Raw genomic sequence first — 18,572 nt, forward strand, 5'->3', positions numbered from 1 at the left:
CTCTCGAAAGTTTTTAATCCAAAAAAAAAGATAAAAAGATAGATCAAGACAATTGAAAAATGCAAAAGGAGACATGATAACTACCTATTCCCATACTGAGCTTTGATTACATTGAGGCGTGTTGGTGTTCTCATGGCTGAGGTCTTTCTTTTTTGTTTTTGTATGTTTGTGATTTGTTAAAATCAAACCTTGTCTGAATAAATTACATTTATGTTTTAATCATGTACATATTTCTTGTGTAGGAATTGTTTAAAGCTCACTGGCAGAATTCTAGTTACATAAATGAACTGGATTCTAAATCACACAAGGTCCAAGTAAGTCGAAAGCAAAAGAGCACCAAAGACGAAGTTGTTTTTGATACTGGTTTTCGTTTCTCTCATTGCTGAGATGAAGTTGAACAAGAGGACTATCAAGAAAAAAATTGCTTTCCAACTTGCTCAACAGGAAGAAGAAGAAGAACTTGCTAGAATTAAGGAGGAGAGCAAAAGGCGCAAGCAAGCTATTCTTGAAAAGTATAAGAATCAGCCTTGACAGAAGGACCAAGTTACTCAATCCGGAGAAAATGGTAAGTTATTTGACCTATGATTTTTGTAAAATATAATTCAATTATGTTTTGCTGTATTTCTTCTTGCCTGTTGTAGAGCTCTATCTGAAGAGGGGAGGGTCTATCTGAAACAACTTCTCTACCTCACAAAAGTTGGGGTAAGGTAGGCGTACATCCTACCCTCTCCAAATTATACTTGGGGATTATACAGGGTATATTGTTGTTGTTGTTGACTAATTAATAACCCAGTTTTGCTAAGATATTTAACTACCAAGTTCCTGCTTTCTTAATGTATCTTAATTTTGGATCCGAACTCTTAAACGTGCGTGTTATATAATTTAGGATTTGAGTTGTATACTGTCTCCACTTAAGATTTTATTAAGATTGTAAATGCACCTGAGCCTCTTCAGAGCTATTTTCTCTGTTGTTCCTCTGCATCTCTCTCTCTCTCTGTGTGTGTGTCTGTCTCTCTCTTGTTGAGTTTCTGGTCTCTAATTGTTCTTTTCATTTCTTGGCATTAGGTGAGGTTCATGCGAATCAGTCTACTGAGAAGCCTGTAGCTGGAGATAGTGTTGTACCAGAGCCCATTGATGGTCCAACCAATGGTGCAGATGTCCATGTTGATGAGCCAACATTTTCTTCAGGGAAATCACCTTTGCGAGGTGTTTATAATGCTGAAGAGAAAGCTTCTGGAGCTGGTGGACTGGGACAGGCTACTCTAGAGGTAGGTGTGTTCACTTGACCCTGAGATTCAAATGGGTTTTTCTTTTCTAGTGATGCCATTCTTCTTTTTGTTTTATTTATCTTCCACACTAATTTCTGGGAGATCTTAATACTTTTCCCTTTTGTTAGGGGTTTGTTTTAGAATTAGTTGATGAAATACTTCCCCATTAGGTTCAAATATTTTGTGATGCTGATAATGCGGCTTACTTCTTCCGATCATAAGTCATTACTTCAAACACGCTCAAATGAAAATTTTGACAGGGCGGTTAGTTCCAAAATATCGATTTTGGTCTAGAACGTCCATTCGTTCGCTTTTCGAGGCTTCCGGACTAATATCGAGGCCCGTTGTGGAATGTGCTTAAAGTGACTCTTGGGTGTGGGACCCATATTTTATTAAAATGATCTTGTATGGCTGAATGCGCCATTGATTCCGGAATGTCGAATTTAGTGGGTTAGCATATCTTGTTTATTTTTATCAGATTCCGAACGAATTCCGAGCACCCCGTCGGAGATTTTGGATTTCTCCAAAATCTGCAAAAATCTGCAGCAGTTTGCCTTTGTTTTTTTTGGGTTTTTTCCTCCAACTTTAAAACCCCATAACTTGAGTTATATAACTCCAAATTGGGTGATTCAAAAGGAAAACTTGTGAGATTTTTCGTGAAGAACGCATTGGGGAGCTTACGAATTGATTTGGAGTATTCGATTCAGGTAAAAACCATGATATTATTTGCAGCAGTGTCCATTTTTGAAATGAATTTTTGAAGAACTTTGACAAGTTATTTCTTGACCTATATAAATCCGATTTGGGTGATTCGAGAGGCTATCTTGCGTGGAATTTTGAGGAAAACATCGTGTAGTTTTAGAATTTGCTTTTGTCACGTCGTTCGAGGTGATAAATGGATTTTTAGCTGCAGATTTAGTATTTTTTGGAATCAAATTTTGTTGAATTTTGGAAAAGTGTATCTTGGTAAATATAACTCTGTTTTGAGTAATTCTTGAGGCTAGATTGTGGAGTTTTTCGCAAGGAATGTCATGGTGTGATTTGTTTTGATTGGAGATTTTCTTTTTTGATAAATCGACGCGTAAAGAGGCTGTCTTGTTTGTTTTCTTAGTTTGAAAATGTGGGAATTGATTGTTTGATCGCCTTGCATTATTTTTCCACCTCAAATTGTGTTATAAATCTAAATTTTGAGCTTGGGGTGACATTTGGAAACTGTTTTGGGGGCCAAATCCGTAATTTCATATGTGGGTCCCATAATTCCCATTTTAGACCCCGAAATTGGCCCGTCTCCAAAAATTATGAAATTAGTGTCTAAACGACCGTATTGACGTTGTGGTTCTATTTTTGATAGCTTGGAAGCATTCCGAGGTCGTTCGAAAGGGAAAAGCTCCAGCATAGTGATTTGAAGGAGTGTTTAGCCAACAGGTAGGCTACGATTTTACCTTTCTTTAGATTGAGCTGGAATGTGTGAAAGTATATTGAAATAGTAGGAATTTGGGTTGGGTAGTATGATTGTATATTTTAGGTGTTAGAAATCATGGTTTAGGCTTGTTATCGGATTTTTCGGATATTTAAAAGCATGTGTATCTTGTCGTTACTTGTTAGTATTATAAGGAGTGTTGAATGAGCATGTTGTTGACACTGTGGAGTATGTTGTCCTTAGTATAGGATGTACACTTGCTTTAGATGTCCCAGCGTCACTCCGGTGGACTTAGATCCTTGTAGAATGGTGTAGCGGGCTAATGCCTGGTAGCATAGCCTTAGTTAGGAGTTATCCTTGCTCTTAAAAATATCCTCATTCGTAAATTGGTATTGTAACACCCCTCAAACTTTTTCCCAAGATTCGGGCCTTCTTTGTACACGTGTGGGGCCCATCGTATTTATTTCGAAGTACGTGCTTGAGTTAAGATGAGTCCTTGAGGAGTTTAAGAGCGTTGGAGGTGATGTGGGGTCATTGAGGACCCCTAGGACCGAGCTAAGTCCAAAAGATCCGTCGTGGCTAAGTTTAGGATGAGTTCACGTAAGGGTCGACTTTCAATAACCCTATCGTTTGAAAGACTTTAATCCGGGTGGCCCACGACCTATCAAATTAAAGGTCGTCAAGTCTTCTTTCCAACGCCACCAAGAACGTAGATTTTGGAGTTCGGGGCCAAAAGATATGACGATTCGAAGACGAACTAGCACGATAGGGACTTCATTTTGACCTGGGTTACCACTGCTGGGGAAATGGCCCTGGCGCCGTAAGGGCGCGACGCGCCACTATCGCGCCAGGAACATGCCTCAGTAGTTTGGTTCCTGGCGCGACGCGCCACTAAAAGTGTGCAGGGTTTTTCAGGCCAAAATCCCAGAATTCAGAACAATGGGCTTGGCGCTGTAAGGGCGCGACGCGCCACTATCGCGCCAGAAACATGCCTCAGTAGTTTGGTCTCTGGCGCGGCGCGCCACTACGAGGTGTGCAGGTTTTTAGGCGTAATTGGCCTTGGCGCTGCAAGAGCGCGACGCGCCACTATCGCGCCAAGGGCGTTTTGGCCTAATTTCTCAGAATTTTGGAGGAAGGGCAATTTGGGAATTGTCCCAAATTATATATACCCAAGCCTTGTATATTTTGGGACCATTTTCTTCAGCCCTCACTCTCTCTCTAAAAGCCCTAGCTCCTCTCTCTTCTCTTCTTCTCCATTTCCAACAAAAAAAGAGTCCAAGAACTTCAAGATTTGAGTCCTCCATTGAAGACCCAACTACAAGGTTTTCTTTAAGTCTTCACTAAGGTATGTAAGGCTAACCAAAACATGGGTTGAGTCCACCCATGTGCCCTATTCTTGTCTTGAGGTTAGATATCCATGAAAATTGAGTTTCTTGGTATGGTACATGTTTGAATGAACTTGGTCTCCATTTTATTTAATTATTTATGTGCCAATGTTGTTGAGCTAAGAGGTTCCTAAAATGAGCCCTTATGTGAGTATGAGATGATGAAGGAATGAGTTGCTAAATATGTTTTACTGATCTTCTTAATTATGTAGATTTGATAAAGTATATTACTTTCTTAAAAATGTTGCCTATTATAAAAATGTCGATTTGAAGTCTTGAAGATGTGGTGAGTCATGAGTATTTTCTCAAATGGATGAGGTAATGATTGATTATATCTAGATGATGTTATACATGTGCATTTAAAGCTTCCTTGAAGATATGATTGAGATTGAGCATTGAGATTGATATTTGATTGTGACAGAGTTGATGAGTCGACAAAGTTGTAATGAGACTTGTTGATATGAGTTGATTGAGTTGAGTTGATGGAGTTTTATGAGCATTGAGTCTTGAGAGGAGTATCGAGCACCGAATTGGGCAAGAGTATAGTCCATACTCGAACCCAATACCTGTGTTGCCAAACGTAGGGGGGATTGAACCGTTAAAGTCGGATGCTTCCCCGAGAGCTTTTGTCCTGACATTATAGGACCTGGTTGGATTGGATCCATGAGTGTTCGTCGTTCATGCCCTGGCAAGGTATGAACGGGCGTGGCAACGACGTCATTTCGTTGTACCTTCACTGGCTCATAAGTGTTGGTTGTCGGTTAAGAGAAACTCCCAAATAAGTGTTGATAGTGCTCTGAGTCAGATTGAGTTGAGTTGTATATGATTGGTCCAGTCTAAATCATATCCTTGTTTAGACTTAGGACATTTGATTGAGTTGTCATCCCTTTTGAGTTGAGCTCCCGAGTTGATTTATTCTTCCTTGATGTTTGTTGTATTCGGCCATTTTACATACTCGTACATTCCATGTACTGACGCCATTTGGCCTGCATCGTTTCATGATGCAGAGACAGGTACTAGAGATCATCAACCGGCGCTCCATTGAAGATCAACTTACACTTTCAGCCAGTCGGTGAGTCCTCCTAGTTCCTGGAGGATATTGGGCCTTCCTGTACAGTTTTTGGATTGTCTCTTCTTTATTTAGATTGTCGGTAGCCATGGGCTTGTCATTGGCACCTTTTAGACTTGAATAGAGGCTTCATAGACTAAGATGTGAGGAGGTCGAGCGGCCATCTTGAGGATTCCTATTTTGATTATCGTCTTGATTGTAGATATTTGGCCTTCGGCCCTTATGATATGAGAAGTATTTCTTAAATTGAGTTTTCTGCTAATAGAATGTGCTTGAATGAATGAGTGATTGTCCCAAGTGGTTCGCCCGGAGGTCAGATATGGTCTTCGGGTGCCGGTTACGTCTAGGGTACCCTCCCGGGGCGTGACAAACATGGTATCAGAGCACAGAGTTCAAGTGTCCTAGGGAGTCTATGAAGCCGTGTCTAATAGAGTCTTGCTTATGGGTGTGTTGTGCACCACACTTATGAGCAAGAGGCTATAGGACATTAGGAATTGTTTCACTTCTTTCATACTCTGAATTCGTGCGATGGAGTTGAACTCCATGAAACTTCCTTTCTAATTCGTGCGTTCATACGTTACAGATAATGCCTCCTAAACGTACCGCTAGCCAGAGGAATATTGATAATGCAGGGATGCCACAGTCAGAGGCACGCCTAGCAAGAGCTAGAGGCCGACCCGCGAGATATGCAGAGGCACCTCAAGTGCCATCTACTCCACCTACACCCACATCAGAAGCTGAATTTCGAGGGGCAATTGCCATGCTCACCCAACTAATGGCCGCCCGAAGTGGCAATCAAAGTTCGCCGACTCTCAGCTCTAGTTCCCAGGAACCATCTGCTGCCACTAGAATTAGAGAGTTTCTGAGGATGAACCCACCATCATTTACGGGTTCTAAGGTTGATGAAGATCCCCAGAATTTCATTGATGAAATGTGGAAGATTCTAAAAGCTATGCACGCTACAGAAATCGAGGGGGTCGAGTTGGTGTCTTATCAACTCAAAGATGTGGCAAATATTTGGTATAATCAATGGGAGCAGAGTAGAGGTGAAGATGCTGAACCTGCTAGATGGGATGAATTCGAGGGGGCTTTTCTTGACCACTTCTTTCCCCGAGAATTGAGGGAAGCGAAGGTGGAGGAATTCGTTAATCTGAAGCAGGAAGGAATGTCGGTTAAGGAGTATGGCCTAAGGTTCATCCAGCTGTCCCGGTATGCTCCAGAAATGATTCCTGATGTGAGGTCGAAGATGAGGAAGTTCGTCTCTGGATTAGGGAGGCATGTGAAGAAGGAATGCAAGGCAGCATTGTTGATCTCGGATATGGACCTTTCCAGATTAATGGTGTATGCTCAACAGGTAGAGGAGGAGAAGAGGAAAGACAGAGAAGAGCACCTGAGCAAAAAGGCAAGGTCATCTGGGCATGAGAATGAGCAGAGGCAAAGCAAGGGCAACAGGTCCTTCTTCCAGAAGAGGCCTTCCACCTATGCCTCATCTACCGCCAGCGCACTGATGCTGCAGGACAGGTATGATCGGCAGGGACAAGGTCGCCAGAATTTCAGACCCCAGGTTTCTCAATCCCCGGCCAGTGTAAGTCAGGGTTCGAAGGGAAAGCCACCATGCGGCAAGTGTGGTAGGCTTCACTTGGGAGAATGCAGAGCAGGAAGGGTTGGTTGCTATAAATGCGGCCAAATGGGCCATCTTCTGAGGGAGTGTCCAACATGGGGGAACAGGGCCCAGTCCTCAGCCATCGCACCACCAGCTAGAGGAAATCAGAGGGGCGCTACTCCAAGTACGAGTGGAGGTATGAACCGCCTATATGCCATGGGTAGTCGCCAAGATCAGGAGAACTCTCCAAACGTCGTGACGGGTATGATTCGAGTCTCTTCCTTTGATTGTTATGTATTGATGGATCCAGGTGCCACCTTATCTTTTGTAACTCCCTATGTGGCTAGTAAGTTCAATAAAATCCCTGAACGTCTTCTTGAGCCCTTTTGTGTGGCCACTCCTGTCGGTGATTCTGTCTTAGCTGAGAGAGTCTATAGAGATTGCACTGTGTCAATTCATCACAGGGACACCTTGGCTGACTTGGTTGAGTTAGACATGGTTGATTTCGACGTGATCCTTGGTATGGACTGACTTTATGTCTGCTATGCCTCTATTGATTGTAGAACTCAAATTGTCACATTCAGATTCCCGAATGAGGCTGTCATAGAATGGAGGGGTAGTCCTATTGCGCCTAAGGGTAAGTTTATTTCATACCTTAGGGCCAGGAAGCTAATCTCAAAAGGGTGTATCTATCACCTTGTCCGAGTGAAAGATGACAGCATTGAGTCTCCATCCCTTGAGTCAGTTCCGATTGTCAACGAGTTTCCGGATGTCTTTCCTGAAGATCTGCCTGGAGTCCCTCCTGATAGGGAGATCGACTTCGGGATTGATATTCTTCCTGATACCCAGCCTATCTCAATTCCCCCATATAGAATGGCTCCGGCCGAGTTGAAGGAGTTGAAAGAGCAGCTGAAGGACTTGTTAGATAAGGGATTCATTAGGCCGAGTGTCTCGCCATAGGGTGCTCCGGTCCTATTTGTGCGGAAGAAGGATGGGTCCCTTAGAATGTGTATCGACTATAGGCAGTTGAATAAAGTCACCATAAAGAACAAATACCCTCTTCCCAGAATAGATGACTTATTCGACCAACTTCAAGGTGCCACTTGTTTCTCAAAGGTAGACTTGAGATCCGGCTACCACCAGTTGAAGGTGAGAGAATGCGATGTTCCGAAGACTGCTTTCTGGACTCGTTATGGCCACTTTGAATTTCTGGTCATGTCTTTTGGGTTGACTAATGCTCCCGCCGCTTTTATGGATCTCATGAACCGAGTATTCAAACCGTACCTTGATATGTTTGTGATTGTATTCATAGATGATATTCTGGTTTACTCCAAGAATGAAGAGGAGCATGCCTATCATCTTAGAGTCGTTCTACAAACTTTGAGGGACCAGGTATTATATGCAAAGTTCTCTAAATGTGAATTTTGGCTTGCATCGGTGGCCTTCTTAGGCTACATTGTATCTGGAGATGGTATTCAGGTGGATGCTCAGAAAATAGAAGCTGTGAAGAATTGGCCTAGACCCACATCCCCAACAGAGATAAGGAGCTTTCTGGGCTTGGCCGGGTACTATCGAAGGTTTGTAGAGGGATTCTCATCCATATCATCGCTATTGACTAAGCTGACCCAAAAGAAGGCTAAGTTCCAATGGTCTGATGCTTGTGAGGAGAGTTTCCAGAAATTGAAGACCAAGCTAACCACTGCTCCTGTTCTAACCTTGCCCGATGGAACAGAAGGTTTTGTGATTTATTGTGATGCCTCCAGAGTTGGTTTGGGTTGTGTGTTGATGCAAAGGGGAAAGGTGATAGCCTATGCTTCAAGACAGCTTAAGCTTCATGAGAGGAATTACCCAACTCATGACCTTGAGCTGGCAGCTGTGGTGTTTGCACTTAAAATCTGGTGCCACTATCTGTATGGAGTGCATATCGATATATTCACCGATCACAAGAGCTTGCAATACGTCTTTAGCCAGAAGGAACTCAACCTTAGGCAAAGGAGATGGCTCGAGCTACTCAAGGACTATGATATGAGCATCCTCTACCATCCAGGTAAAGCTAATGTTGTTGCTGATGCTCTTAGCAGGTTGTCCATGGGTACCACTAGCCACGTGGAGGAAGGAAAGAGGGAATTGGCGAAGGAGGTACACAGATTAGCCTGATTGGGAGTTCATCTGGAAGAGAATAATGAAGGCGGAGTTACCATTCAGGATGGGTCTACGTCCTCACTTGTGGCAGAGGTGAAGGAGAAGCAAGACCAAGATCCCGTCCTTCTCCAATTGAAGGGAGGAGTTCACAAACAAGAGGTAATGGTTTTTACCCAAGGGGGAGATGGTGTGTTACGGTACCAAAATAGATTGTGCGTGCCGGATGTTGACGATGTTCGAGAGAGGATTATGGCCGAAGCTCATAGTTCTAGATACTCTATTCATCTGGGTTCCACGAAAATGTACCATGACTTGAGGGAGATCTACTGGTGGAGCGGGATGAAGAAGGATATTGCGGAATTCGTTTCAAAATGCCCGAATTGTCAACAAGTGAAGGTTGAGCATCAGAGACCATGTGGTCTAGCCCAAAACATAGAAATTCCAGAATGGAAGTGGGAGATGATCAACATGGACTTTATTACAGGTTTGCCGAAGTCCCGAACGCAACATGATTCCATTTGGGTAACTGTGGATAGAATGACGAAATCAGCTCACTTCTTGGCGGTTAAGACTACTGACACCGCAGAAGATTATGCGAAGTTGTACATACAGGAGATCGTTAGATTGCATGGGGTCCCTTTGTCTATCATCTCAGACAGAGGAGCCCAATTCACTTCCCAATTTTGGAAATCCTTTCAGAAGGGATTAGGTTCGAGGGTGAACTTGAGTACAACCTTCCACCCCCAGACAGACGGCCAAGCAGAGCGCACAATTCAAACATTAGAGGATATGTTGAGGGCGTGTGTGCTTGACTTCAAGGGAAATTGGGATGATCACTTGCCTCTCATAGAGTTTGCATATAACAATAGCTACTATGCAAACATTCAAATGGCTCCTTATGAAGCCTTGTGTGGGAGGAGGTGTAGATCGCCCATTGGGTGGTTTGAAGTTGGTGAAGCCGAGTTGATTGGACCTGACCTCGTCCATCAAGCCATGGAGAAGGTACGAGTTATCCGAGAGAGGCTAAAGACAGCCCAAAGTCGCCAAAAATCGTACACCGATGTGAGGAGGAGAGACTTAGAGTTTGAGGTGGATGATTGGGTGTATTTGAAAGTGTCACCCATGAAGGGGGTCATGAGGTTTGGAAAGAAGGGGAAACTTAGTCCTCGATACATTGGCCCATACCAAATTTTGAGGCGGATCGGGAGTGTCGCTTATGAGCTGGACCTACCCTCAGAACTAGCTTCTATTCATCCGGTGTTCCACGTTTCAATGTTGAAAAAGTGCTTGGGTGACCCCTCATTGGTAGTCCCTATTGAAAGCGTTGGAATTAAGGATAGCTTATCCTATGAGGAGGTCCCAATCCAAATCCTTGATCGCCAAATCCGCAAATTGAGGAACAAGGAGGTCGCCTCAGTCAAAGTCTTGTGGAGGAACCAATTTGTTGAGGAAGCCACGTGGGAAGCAGAGGAAGCCATGAAGTCTAAATACCCACATCTATTCGTGCCTACCGAGGAGAGCATTGAAGGTAATGACCACTTCCTTGACTCGAATTCATTCGTACCTTTTTGAGTTTTGATTGATTGAATGACTGGATTTTGATTGTGATTTGTACCCCGAGTCTATTCTTGGTTGCTCGTCATTCGAGGACGAATGATCCCAAGGGGGAGATAATGTAACACCTCTCAAACTTTTTCCCAAGATTCGGGCCTTCTTTGTACACGTGTGGGGCCCATCGTATTTATTTCGAAGTATGTGCTTGAGTTAAGATGAGTCCTTGAGGAGTTTAAGAGCGTTGGAGGTGATGTGGTGTCATTGAGGACCCCTAGGACCGAGCTAAGTCCAAAAGATCCATCGTGGCTAAGTTTAGGATGAGTTCACGTAAGGGTCGACTTTCAATGACCCTATCGTTTGAAAGACTTTAATCTGGGTGGCCCACACCTATCAAATTAAAGGTCGTCGAGTCTTCTTTCCAACGCCACCAAGAACGTAGATTTTGGAGTTCGGGGCCAAAAGATATGACGATTCGAAGACGAACTAGCACGATAGGGACTTCATTTTGGCTTGGGTTACCACTGCTGGGGAAATGGCCCTGGCGCCGTAAGGGAGCGACGCGCCACTATCGCGCCAGGAACATGCCTCAGTAGTTTGGTCCCTGGCGCGACGCGCCACTAAAAGTGTGCAGGGTTTTTCAGGCCAAAATCCCAGAATTCAGAACAATGGGCTTGGCGCTGTAAGGGCGCGACGCGCCACTATCGCGCCAGAAACATGCCTCAGTAGTTTGGTCTCTGGCGCGGCGCGCCACTACGAGGTGTGCAGGTTTTTAGGCGTAATTGGCCTTGGCGCTGCAAGAGCGTGACGCGCCACTATTGCGCCAAGGGCGTTTTGGCCTAATTTCTTAGAATTTTGGAGGAAGGGCAATTTGGGAATTGTTCCAAATTATATATACCCAAGCCTTGTATATTTTGGGACCATTTTCTTCAGCCCTCACTCTCTCTCTAAAAGCCCTAGCTCCTCTCTCTTCTCTTCTTCTCCATTTCCAACAAAAAAAGAGTCCAAGAACTTCAAGATTTGAGTCCTCCATTGAAGACCCAACTACAAGGTTTTCTTTAAGTCTTCACTAAGATATGTAAGGCTAACCAAAACATGGGTTGAGTCCACCCATGTGCCCTATTCTTGTCTTGAGGTTAGATATCCATGAAAATTGAGTTTCTTGGTATGGTACATGTTTGAATGAACTTGGTCTCCATTTTATTTAATTATTTATGTGCCAATGTTGTTGAGCTAAGAGGTTCCTAAAATGAGCCCTTATGTGAGTATGAGATGATGAAGGAATGAGTTGCTAAATATGTTTTACTGATCTTCTTAATTATGTAGATTTGATAAAGTATATTACTTTCTTAAAAATGTTGCCTATTATAAAAATGTCGATTTGAAGTCTTGAAGATGTGGTGAGTCATGAGGATTTTCTCAAATGGATGAGGTAATGATTGATTATATCTAGATGATGTTATACATGTGCATTTAAAGCTTCCTTGAAGATATGATTGAGATTGAGCATTGAGATTGATATTTGATTGTGACAGAGTTGATGAGTCGACAAGGTTGTAATGAGACTTGTTGATATGAGTTGATTGAGTTGAGTTGATGGAGTTTTATGAGCATTGAGTCTTGAGAGGAGTATCGAGCACCGAATTGGGCAAGAGTATAGTCCATACTCGAACCCAATACCTGTGTTGCCAAACGTAGGGGGGATTGAACCGTTAAAGTCGGATGCTTCCCCGAGAGCTTTTATCCTGACATTATAGGACCTGGTTGGATTGGATCCATGAGTGTTCGTCGTTCATGCCCTGGCAAGGTATGAACGGGCGTGGCAACGATGTCGTTTCATTGTACCTTCACTGGCTCATAAGTATTGGTTGTCGGTTAAGAGAAACTCCCAAATAAGTGTTGATAGTACTCTGAGTCAGATTGAGTTGAGTTGTATATGATTGGTCCAGTCTAAATCATATCCTTGTTTAGACTTAGGACATTTGATTGAGTTGTCATCCCTTTTGAGTTGAGCTCCCGAGTTGATTTATTCTTCCTTGATGTTCGTTGTATTCGGCCATTTTACATACTCGTACATTCCATGTACTGACGCCATTTGGCCTGCATCGTTTCATGATGCAGAGACAGGTACTAGAGATCATCAACCGGCGCTCCGTTGAAGATCAACTTACACTTTCAGCCAGTCGGTGAGTCCTCCTAGTTCCTGGAGGATATTGGGCCTTCCTGTACAGTTTTTGGATTGTCTCTTCTTTATTTAGATTGTCGGTAGCCATGGGCTTGTCATTGGCACCTTTTAGACTTGAATAGAGGCTTCATAGACTAAGATGTGAGGAGGTCGAGCGGCCATCTTGAGGATTCCTATTTTGATTATCGTCTTGATTGTAGATATTTGGCCTTCGGCCCTTATGATATGAGAAGTATTTCTTAAATTGAGTTTTCTGCTAATAGAATGTGCTTGAATGAATGAGTGATTGTCCCAAGTGGTTTGCCCGGAGGTCAGAGATGGCCTTCGGGTGCCGGTTACGTCTAGGGTACCCTCCCGGGGCGTGATAGGTATAATTGTTACTTTCGTGATGCGTCGGCAATACTAGATTTTGTGATCGTTGACTTTGGCTTCGGTTTCAGTTTTGGTGGCATATCGGTTGACTCATTTGGGAAAAGAGTTTTGGTACTGTTGTATTCTAAGTTGGAAAGTAGAATGTTTGGCATCATTGGATAAATTATCTGTGAGCATCCGGGTACCAAGTCCCGACCTCCATTCTGAATTATCGGAGAGCATCCGGTTACTCAGCCTCGGCCTCTATCGGCTTGCTAGTATGACGAGCATTCGGGTACCAGTCTCGGCCACAATTATGTCGATAATACGACGAGCATCCGGGTACCCAGTGCCGACCTCGACCGCACTTATGTATTATGGCAAGCATCCAAGTACTCAGTCCCGGCCTTGGCCACTTTAAATATTTAGGTGAGCATTTGGGTCCCAGTCCCAGCTTCGAACCCTAAGTCACTACTAGATCGATTGACTCTTAGAGATTCTGGATTTGGAAATGATATAGTACTTCGGCTTCTAACATCGCAGATTCTTGGTTCCTAGCCTTGGTAGTTGTAGCTATTCTGTGTACTCGGCGAGCTTATGGGGGTTCATCCGAGTTGTATTTAACTTGCGCATAAGTGTCTCGGCTGGGCTTTTGGGGGCCCTGTTGGGTATTATTAACTGTAGTTCTCATAGGTAGTACTCTTTCCTCTTTTGATGCTTATGTTGACTCCTATTTAGGCTATTCTTCTTTTTCATATTATTTTTACCTTTTCTGCTCAGTCGGCCTATGATGCCTACTGGGTATCTGTTGTCTTGGTACTCATACTACACTCTGCATCTACTTTCGTGATGCAGGACTAAGCACCAGCTATCGCCGTGGATAAATCGAACCTGTTGCAGTCAACTTCGGAGACTAGGGTGAGTACTTGGCGTTTTTGGATCATTCTTGTCTCCTTCAGCATGGATGGCCCGTCTTTTGCCTTCTGAGACTAGCCAGTTGTTATATATATATATATATTTTCGGTCTATTTTCGGGACTTGTACTCATATTTTATTTTGTAGCAGCTCTGTACTTGTGACTTTCAGGGTTTTGGGAGGAATCTTTAGTTTTTTAAAACATGTTTTGGTTTACTTCCGCTTATTCATTCTGCTTACTTTTATAATTCGATACTCTTATTTAGTTTCTGCCCTCAAGCCCATTACTTAAAGTTTCGGGTTGATGGATTGGCTTACCTACTAGAGGGTTATAGTAGGTGCCATCATGACCTAAGGAATTGGGTTGTGACAATCCTACCCTCTCCAAATTATACTTGGGGATTATACTGGGTATATTGTTGTTGTTGTTGACTAATTAATAACCCAATTTTGCTAAGATATTTAAGTACCAAGTTCCTACTTTCTTAATGTATCTTAATTTTGGATCCGAACTCTTAAACGCGCGTGTTATATAATTTAGGATTTGAGTTGTATAATGTCTCCACTTAAGATTTTATGAAGATTGTATATGCACCTGAGCCTCTTCAGAGCTATTTTCTCTGTTGTTCCTCTGCATCTCTCTATCTCTCTCTGTGTGTGTCTGTCTGTCTCTTGTTGAGTTTCTGGTCTCTAATTGTGCTTTTCATTTCTTGGCATTAGGTGAGGTTCATGCGAATCAGTCTACTGAGAAGCCTGTAGCTGGAGATAGTATTGTACCAAAGCCCATTGATGGTCCAACCAATGGTGCAGATGTCCATGTTAATGAGCTAATATTTTCTTCTGGGAAATCACCTTCACGAGGTATTTATAATGCTGAAGAGAAGGCTTCTGGAGCTGGTGGACTAGGACAGGCTACTCCAGAGGTAGGTGTGTTCACTTTACCCTGAGATTCAAATGGGTTTTTTTTTTCTAGTGATGCCATTCTTCTTTTTGTTTTATTTATCTTCCATACTAATTTCTGGGAGATCTTAATACTTTTCCCTTTTGTTAGGGGTTTGTTTTAGAATTAGTTGATGAAATACTTCCCCATTAGGTTCAAATATTTTGGGATGCTAATAATGCGGCTTACTTCTTCCGATCATAAGTCATTACTTTGCAGTTTTCAACAGAGGAGCTAGTTAAGAAGCTTGAGAAACAAATTGAACGTCTCCAACAACAACCACAGGTTAGAGTACGTGCTCATTCTCTTTTTTCCCCTTATCTTTCAACACTTATTTATGTGAGCTTGTAATCATTCTCCCGTGTTATGGATTTGTTTTAAAATTAGTCAATGAAATAATTCTTCGAAATGCTGATATTGTAGCTTACTTTTTCTGATCATAGTCATTACTTTGCAGTTTTTATCAGAAGAGCTAGTGAAGGAGCTACCTAAACAAAAAGAAAAATTCATACAACATCAACAGGAGTATGAGGACGGAGTTAAGCAACAAGTTGGAATTTAACTGAATACTTCTGAAAATAACCTATTAAATATAGTTGATCACTGAATTTCTAGCAACTGGGCTCAAATACTTTGGCATGCTGATAATTCTCAAAAATAAAAATAAAAATACTTTATGTTGATAATAAAACTTATTTTTCTGATCATTAGTCATTACTTTGCAGTTTCCAACAGATGAGCTAGTGAAAGAGCTTGCTAAACTAATTGAATATCTCCAACAGCATCAACCGGAGTATAACGACCAAGTTAAGCAAAAGGTTGGTTTAGCTTTTTTCCTAAATACTAGCTTCTTCTATTTGATGATTGACTTACTGTTTTAACACTTCATAGAGTGAGAGGTCGGCTGACATGTTTTGTTACGATATATTTGGAGAATCACTTGTTGCCATTTCGAAAATGGTGAGTCTGTCTTGGTAACGTCGTCGGAAATTATTATTATTGTTATATTAATTCAAACAAAATGTGAGTGTCCCTTTCTTTCCTACTGAACCCAAAATTCAACGTAAAAAGGAGCCATTTATTGAAGTGATGACTGCAAAATGGCTTTTATTTTATTATGTTTCTAGTTGAAGGTTATTCCCTTTGTCCATATTGTGGGAGTGTATTACTTGGTGGTAGTTTTTGCTACTACTGTTCCGTTTAGAGTGTGATATCTAGGAATCATGTGTTGTTTGAACTCTATTGATTCTATGAATCCCTCTATCTTGTGGTTTATGCTCCAAGGTAAAACCCTAGACAATAAGTGAGAAAAAAAAAGGATTGTTCTGTTCTTTGTACTTGTGCTTAGACTGAATTGTGGGAAATAATTTATTGTGCTTATGGAGAGTCTTTTCTTTGTCAAATCAGGCTGTAATAAGTAAACCGATTTCATGTGTTTGCTTATATCCATTTTACAGGGCAAAGGAGATGCATGCCGACCGAGAGCAATTGTCTTCATGATAACTAGAATGATCTGGAATGGTATTATAGTAAGTATTTCATCTCACATTTTGCCTGGATCCTTCTTATTTGAGCTTTTACTTCAGAGCATGTTGATCATACTTCTAAATTTGTTTTTTTTCTCCCTCTTCCTTGATATTTGCGCATGACAGTCCCTTCATTCTGTTATTTGATATATCATACTGCAAGTTGACATTGTTACCTCAAGAAAATAGCTTTATCCTTCTGCCTATTTTTGTCAACTTTTCCTGTAATGGCTGGTAACTTTTGTCTTAGTTGATGCTCTAATTCTCATTGATTTTTGCAGGATACCGCTTCGGAGAAATTCTTGATGGCCGTTATGAGATTCTTGCTGCTCATGGGAAAGGTGTGTTTTCTACTGTTGTTCGGGCTAAAGATTTGAAGGCTAGACCCGGTGACCAGATAGAAGTTGCAATAAAAATCATTCATAATAATGAAACAATGTGAGTTAATCTATTAATTTCTCCATTTCATGCCAACCTTGCTTGTTTTGGTAGCCTAATTTTGTTGTTTCTGCTCATCAGGTATAAAGCGGGTATGGAAGAGTTGGTCATATTGAAGAAGCTAGTTGCTGCAGATCCTAAAGACAAGCGCCGCTGTGTTCATTTAATCTGTAGCTTCAAGTACTGGAATAATCTTTGTCTAGTATTTAAGTCTCTCTGGATGAATCTCCGTGAGCTCCAGAAGAAGTTTGGGCGTAACATTGGACTCAGCCTCGACGTTGTGAGGCTTTATGTGAATCAACTTTTTAGTGCTTTAAAGCATCTAAAGAATTGTGGCGTGCTTCATTGTGACATTAAACCTGACAACATCTTGGTAAGTGGAATGTTTTGAGTATTGTATCTTTTGCTGGCTTGCTGATTCACCCACTTTGTATTTGTTGAGAGTAGTTTTTCATCACTTTGCTTTTGTATGCGTATGATGACTTTTCTATATTTAATTGTTAAGGTAAATGAAGCGAAAGACAAGCTGAAGCTTTGTGACTTTGGCAATGCTATGTTTGCTGGCAAAAACGAAATTACTCCATACCTCGTGAGCCGCTTTTATCACGTCCCTCAGATCAGTAAGTATCATTTCTCAAGATTTTCCATTTATTATTTTTTGATCTTCCTTTTCACTTTGTTTCTTTTGTTTGATGCTCCAATGTTTTGATCCTAAGTAGTTTTATGGATCTGTGGTTTTGTTTATTAATGTATTTTTTCTTGTTGTAGTATTTGGCTTGCCATATGATCATCCAATGGATATTTGGTCAGTAGGTTGCTGTTTGTTTGAGCTTTATGCTGGGAAAGTCTTATTTCTAGGTCGTATTAATAATGACGTGCTCCGTCTTCATATGGAACTGAAAGGTCCATTTCCGAAGAAGATCCTTAGAAAGGTTCGTCTTAAGACATTCTCTGAATGAAAACATTTATGATTTGAAGTTAATTTGCTGGTCAATAATTTGCTGTGGACAATTCTGTTATGATGATTGTATTAGGTAGCGGCTTTTATAGTTTGTAATGAGTAATGAAATGATATAGCTAGTATGGAAACAATAATACTCTTTTCTTCTTTTATCACACGGTGCATTTACATATCAACATTTTGACCAAGATCTCAATTTCCTCGCCACTAAAGAGGATCTCGTTACAAAGAAGGTATGTCTTATAGACCCTTGAGCCCATCTTTTCAATCCATGATAAACAACCCTTTATAATAATGAATGGTAATAACTTTGCTGTACTTTTAAGTTTTGCATGTGCTTCTATTTGTTTGCAGGCTATAAGGAAGCTGATTGTCAACATGAAACCGAAAGATATTAGTTCAGTAATTTCAGGTGACCTAGGTGAAGAATTAAAGATGTTGGCTCACTTCAAAGATTTGATGGAGAAAATCTTTGTGTTAGAACCTCTAAAGAGAATCACTGTTTCTTAGGCATTAGAACACCCATTCATCACGAAGAAGTGAACAACAATGATGATGTAACACCCCAAATTTTGTAAATTTATTATGTGCCTTTAGATGATCTTGTTCTTATAGTAAATATTTTTTTTATGACTTCTCTTGAATTTAAATTTGAATTTTGTTTGAAAGAAGAAAAAGAAGACTTGGTATATCTTGTTGATATTCATCATGATTTGCTTTAAACATCTTTAGATTTCAAACCCTTAGTGGGTGTTTGATTGTGTATTAAGGTTCTAAAGCTACTTACTCGAGCTAAGGAGGTCGACATAATTGCTTGA

General features: G+C 41.5%; 1 pseudogene; it reads left to right on the forward strand.

Annotated features, from left to right (window-relative positions):
* The first annotated feature begins 132 nt into the window (after window positions 1–132).
* On the forward strand, window positions 133–18,338 carry LOC129898879 (serine/threonine-protein kinase prp4-like; annotated as a pseudogene).
* Window positions 18,339–18,572: the final 234 nt, after the last annotated feature.

The sequence above is a fragment of the Solanum dulcamara genome, chromosome 8 (genome assembly GCF_947179165.1).
Source record: "Solanum dulcamara chromosome 8, daSolDulc1.2, whole genome shotgun sequence".
Taxonomy (NCBI): Eukaryota; Viridiplantae; Streptophyta; class Magnoliopsida; order Solanales; family Solanaceae; genus Solanum; species Solanum dulcamara.